This window comes from Netta rufina (assembly GCF_964035555.1).
Source record: "Netta rufina genome assembly, chromosome: 7".
NCBI classification, from domain to species: domain Eukaryota; kingdom Metazoa; phylum Chordata; class Aves; order Anseriformes; family Anatidae; genus Netta; species Netta rufina.
In genome coordinates this window covers 28820492-28827138 of record NC_140130.1, presented here as the reverse complement: position 1 = coordinate 28827138, position 6647 = coordinate 28820492, and positions in this window count along the sequence as shown.

Below are 6647 nucleotides of genomic sequence, written 5' to 3'. Positions count from 1 at the left end.
AATTTTTAATTTCTCTGTATCAACTGTTAATACCAATTTTATATTCTTTTAATGATTAATTAATACATGTGTACAGTTGTTAGGAAAAAACATGAGTGTTTCTTGGAAATTAAAAGACTTTTCATGACATAAACAAGCCTCTTATGCAAATTGCTGTATTTCAGCCAATTTTTTGGTACTCTGCTGTAAGCTTGGAACATCTTTAGCCATCTCAAAAGGGACAGTAGGTACCACATGGCTGAGTTGGTCTAGTGGCTTTTCTTTCTTCTTCTTTTTTTTTTTAATGAAAAAAAAAATTTAATGAAAATAATAATAATAATAAAAAAATTAATGAAAAAAAAAGAAGAAAGAAAAGTACACAGAACTCAGTACACAGAAGAAAGACTTTTTTTTTTTTTCCATTTAAAAAATGAGTTGACCACTCGCTAAGTTTACTTAGATTGTTGAACTAGCAGAAAACTGTAAGGAGTCATTTTTTGATAGTGCTGCACCCTGCATCAGTGCAGCGCGGGACGAGAAGAGCAGTGAAGCAAAAGCGGGACCCCACACCTTTGCTACCAGTGGGATTTGCTGAGCCGTTTGTCCAGCTCTGGCCTCAGATTTTCAGGAGGAAAATCCAGCAGCTTTTCCTGCCCCATCCCCATGTTTAGGCAGATTAAAGTTGCTTTTGCAACGCATTTACTCAGAAGCATACAGCTCTGTATCTAGCTCGGGCAGCCCGCAGCAGGACCAGGCTGGCTGCGTGACCCCCCAACACCATCCAGCAGGCTTTTAAGCTCCCCGAGAGCAACAGCAGACCCCATTCGACAAATAAGCTATTTTTTAGCCACGCTTATAACAGGCAAGAAAGGAAAAAGCGAGCAGTCGGAGGAGGCCGAGGAGAAGCCGCCCCAGGGCAGCTGCCCCACACAGGTGGGGCAAGCACCAGCGGCCATGCCCGGAATCGCCAGCTCGCCTCCAGGAAATGGCCGTGCGGCCACCCGGCGGGACGGCCCCTCCACAGGGGGAAAGGCCGGCGAGAAGGAAAGGACCGGCAGGGAGGGGACCGGGGGGGCCGGGGGAGGAGAAGCGGAGCCGGGGGAGGAGAAGCGGGGCCGGGGGGGAGCGGGCAGCGGACAGCGGCGGGGCTGGGGAAAGGGGGGGGGGGGGCGCGGAGCGTCAGCCTTGGGAGGAGCGGGGAGGGCGGCCGGGGGGCAGCGAAGCGGATCCGGGGCTTGCCTTGGCGCTGGGCTCCGGCGAGGCAGAAGCGAAAGCGAAAACGAAACCGCGAAAGGGACGGCCCCGGCCCGGCCCAGCTCCGCCCGGTGCCCCAAGGGTGCCCCCGGCTCGTCCCCTCCCCCCCCTCCCCCGGGGCAGGGGGCTCGGTGCTGCCCCGTGGTCGTCCCCGGCTGCCCGTAGCCACAGGCTGGTCGCAGCCAAGAGAAAATTAGGAAATTGCCGGGTTTAATAGCGGCGCTCCCTCACACCCCCTCAAAAGGAGAGCCTTAAGTTTCATGGTGATACGAGGTTGTCTAGATCTAAGGAAATTTTTTTCCCGTTTATAAACTTCTGTGGCATTTCTGTATCTTTCCAATTATTCACAGTGTTGCATCTCTGCTAATTACGATGTCCCACTGTGTAGCCTCTGCATCAGGCCCAGCAGTCCAGTACACGGGCTGGAGATTGGCACAGTCTTACTAATTACTCCTGGATGCGGGCTCCAATCCTGCAAAATCATACACCTACCCAGCGGTGCGCGGTGTTTAACATTCACTACCTGAAGAGATTTACATCAAAGCGACATCTTTCACTGTAACTGCTTCGTAATTGGCACAAAACACAGGCGCCGTAACAAACAGCCTTTTGCTTCCCGACAGGTCACCCCTTCGATGTGAGCGAGCAGCCTCTGAACTGCACCGTGGTTCTCGCCGTGCCTCCGTGTGCCGCTGCTGGGCCCGGCCTTGGCTTTGTGGGATGACGCCTGTAGCTCCTGGTTGGACGTGTAGCCAAAGTTTGCACCTGAGAATCAGACTCTGACATAATCCCATGGCTCCCTGCTTGCCATCTGTTAGCTGCTGCTTTTCAAGAAGCCAACGCCATTTCTAAATCTGTGGTAGAGCATTACGGGCAACAGAGAAACTGGGAATGTGTAGGTCTTTGAGTAAACGTGTGCAGAGGAGAGGTGGTGGTGGACTATGCCATAACCAGCTGTGAGTGACACTGGCTCCTGAGCTTTAGAACATCCACATATGCTTTCCTGACGATGTGTGGAGGTTATCCAGTAAATCCAGAAGCTGTATGCTGACTGTCTTTCTATGTCTTGACAGCTAAGTTTGTCCATTGCCACCCAGCCCTCACAGCCAAATCAGTAGATCTAGAAATGTCTCTGTTCCCAAAGTCATTGTAATGCTATTGCAAAAGTAGTATGGTATTTGATAACACTTCTCAGTTTTGAAGAGATCACTAATAGATTTCTATGTGGGAAATTTACGACTGAAACTGTTGATGAAACCTCTCTTTGTCATTTTCATGTTAGTTGCTGACATTCACAAAGTGAAGGGTTGATTCCTCAGTGTGCTGCAATGCCTTTCTTAACTACCTGTTAGATTAACTGATTTTAATGCAGAGTAAAATGCTAGATTTTTCAGAAATTCTTGCTGGTTTCCAGTGCTGAGTAAGGGAGAAATTAGAAAATACAGAAGTAGAAGGAAATACCTTGCTTCAGGGCATAGAGTGATTGCTACCTGGGGAAGGGTCAGGAAGGAAAATTTTTCTCACATATAATATTGCACAGCTGGCCATGTGTGTTATTGGGCAGAGGGAAGAGCCAGCAATGGGATGCATCAGCATTCCTTTTCTTATCCTCAGAGACTCACTGCAGTCTCTAAAAACATTAATAATGAAGCCTTTGAGTGGATATTTGCATTGTAGAAAAGAAGTGTTTAACTACCATGTAAGCAGTTGTAGGATGACAAAGGAGCATACCTTTGGGAAATAGAAAGGTAGATGACGGGTACGTACTAGAAGACTTGAGGCAACTAAGTAGTACCTGTCAGGAATAATAACTTTGTGCTGTGTTCTGCACAACAGCTGTGAAAACAAGGGTGAGTCATTGCTGTGACCTGGGAGGCAGAGGTGGGGATACTTCTAGGACGGAGAGCTTGAATGACTCTCAAGATATTCCCTCCTAAATTATGGTTGTTAGGATTTTATATATTTTGCAAGAAAAGGTGGATGGTTTGATACACTGTTGGGAATATTGGAGGTGTATGATATGATACACCCCCAATGATGTATGATACATAAAAGCTTTATGAAACTCAGTAGAGTAATGCATTTCAGTCAGCTTGGCATATGTGTTTGGGTGGGATTTATCTGGAATTAGGCAGGGGTGATCTGTTGCACTTACCATGTTTTACTGGTTTTAAATGTGTGGCATTTTTAGGTTATGATACATGATAAATGGGAACATTTGGACAATGGAGGTGTTTGCAAAATCCCCTCACTCTCAAGTTTTCCAGACACTGTCAACAAAGGGAACGTGTAAGCACAAGTCGTGAAATGTAAACAGTTGCTGGTTGGTTTCCAAAACAGCAAAAATGTAAGAAGCTACTGTACAGATTTGGAAGGCTGCCCCATAGTAGTTTTTCTTCAAGTCTTGGGAGGTCCTGGCGCTGATAAATATTTGCCAACTTTCTTATGATGTTTTTGCAAGCTGGGTTTGCTACTATGCTAAATTTGATTAGCATGAACAGACTGTATGAGCCCACGTACCTAATTAGCTGCATGGTTCAGAGAAGGTTACGATGAGGTTGGGCTGGTGTTTGAACTTCTTCAGGCAGCTTTTTAACGGGATAACACCACCCCCAGTTTGTGTGGTAAAACACATCCTTTTTTTTTTTTTTTTAAATTAAAATATATGTTTATGGTTGCCATGAATTCATGAATTGTGGTGCCTGGCTTCCTGCTATTCATGTGGCTGGAAGGGCACAGCTGCTGTTCAGGAATGACAGAGAAGGCGGCCCTGACTTGAATGTCTGTTAAGAGGTTACTTTTTGTAACTGGAGTGTGCTTTTAGATTCAGATTCATGATTCAGACATGCTCTAAGTTTTCTATGCAGTTAATTCAATGAGTGTAAGGTGGTTGGAGGGGTAACAATGTTTCTTCCTACTAATTTGCACTTTCAAGGTACTGTCTCCTTGTACTTTATACATAACTGCAGTACTTTTAAACTGCATTGATTAAGGTTCTACTGTTAAGTAAAGCCTTTTAAGATTTTCATTGATATCAAAAAGCCTTTATGGGGCCTTACTAAAGGAGGAAAAAAGCCACAATGAGCTTTTAACTGAAGAGAAAATGTCTTGCTAAGATTTGTCAAGATAACAAACTTGCACTGGTTTTGTGATTTAATTCCTTGCATGATCAAAATGGAGTGTATGCTTTGTAATGACACCAGACAATGCTTGTTTTTTCAATAAACTCTTTTATTCTGTTAGCAACTCTGATTTTATTCCAGAGTGGTGAAGAACAGACCATGCAACAAGACAGTTTTGAGGTGCTCAGAAATGGGAAAAACCTTCAATAGACTCCAGCAGAACCGGTGCACAATGGATGCGAGGGAAATAGCAAGGCTCGGAAAGAAAGTAACTGTATGGGATGTTGTTGCTTACTGTGCTTGTTTTTTGGAACATGCTGTAACCTCGGAGAAGCAGGAGAACTTGGAAAATCTTTGCTGACTTTCAGCCAAGATGGTAATCTGTGTTTCTGCGAAAAGAAACAAACATGCTCTGTGTATCTTGAATAGGTTCTCTCTGTGCAATAAAGAACTTTTAGTTGTCTGACAAGGCTCTTGGGAGGAACACATGGTGCACCGTGCATCCTGGAGTCCTGTCCAGATCTTCAGCCTTCAAGGGGCTCCTGGATCAATGATTTGTTTCATGGTTATCAAATCTGCCTGTTGAGGGATCTATTATTTTCAGTACCTCCCAGTACTTGTTTCAGGAGTGCCTTAAGCAATGTATTTTCCGTGCTGGGACAAAAGCCTTTTTTCTTGCCACAGTGTTAGAAGAGGGCTGTAACATGGATGCAGAAAGGATCAAGACAACTTAGACTACTTAGAAAATAAATGATATGTTGACACTTGCAGTAGATGAACACAAAGAGGCTGCAGCTGATAGTATGCCCGACGCTAAGTAAGGAGAGGACAGCCTGGCAACCCTGACCATGGGTCACTTGTATAAACATAATGGCTGTTTGGGACAACATGAAAAGCTATGTGAGAAGGGAACTGGAAGAACACCAAATTATTTTGGTTCACAGGTGTAAGCACGATAAATATCATTGTGATGTAACTTAGTCAACATAAACTTGCTCCAGATCCCAAAAGGAACAGCATGAGGTAACTCCACAGTAATTTTAATACAAGAATTTGTGTTCTGTGACTGTATTTTTTAAAGAAAATACAACTGTTTGTATATTCCTATTAATCACCTATTTTAAATTGCTGTAAACATTTGCAGGATTTTGTGCTGAACCCAATGCTCTTCAGATTAGAGACGCTATTTTCAGCACACCAGTTGCTGATGGTGCGTTGTGCCAGTACATTGTCAGCATTCAGTAAAAGGAGTTAGAAGGGAAGCAGAACTGAGTCTCTCCATCTCTTGAATAGGAGGCTCTCTAAACACACTGAGAAGCTTTGGGTAGAAGTGATTGTGATAATTGTTTGTGGTCTATGCAGAAGGAAGGTCCTTAGCAATATGCTGCGGATACGGGAAGTGGTGTGGATGCATGGACAACTGAGTAAACTTTTATTTAGGTAGGGAGCACTGTTAGCTATGTCCCAGGTTTGTTGAGCCCTGTAGCTGGAGGTGTTATGATTAGGTGAGATGTAAATCTCAAATCCTGACCATTTGTAGTGAGTAAAATTCAATAACTTCTTTTGTTTGGAGCAGACTTGACAACTGTAATAACTTGGTTGAGCCCTAACATCAAGAAGAATGATTCTCGAATAGTGTTATTTGGCTAAGGAACTTTCATATTCTGATCCATGCCAGCCTACTCCTTGCAAACACTCATGAATAGCTGCTTTGTTCATTCTTTAAAACAAAAAAGAAGTTCATTTCTGATGACTTTTCCATGGGGGATAGATGTTTGGATTTTCACCCCCCAAATTTAGAGCTCTTTGAGATGCCCGTGTCACTGCGTGTCCTACGGCTGGACATGGAGCGGTAGGTTGATGAGATGGAGAACTGAGGAATGGGTGCATCTCTGCTGGGTGTAGCAAAGGGCCAGGATGCTCCAAACCCATCCCTGGCCTGCTCCTATGGTGGTACCTCCTCATCCAATGCTGTTCCTAAACACAGAGCAGTCCTACGTGGAGCCATTTGCTGTGTATCAGGTGAGGAACTACTGATGCGTTGCTGCTGTGTATGCTTTGATCTTCATCCTGGGCTACTGAGAGCTGGCTTTACAGCAAAACTGAAATACTAAATGACCAGATTCTGATGTTCACATGGACATGATTTGTTTCTGTGAGTTCATTCTTCTATTTCGAGAAGGATATTGCTACCCTCCCTTACGCGCTGACACAGTTGCCAAAATAACCCTCTTACTAACTGGCAGCTTTAAAAGCCAGCCTGCAGCTGACTTTGAAACAGAAGGTCAGGAA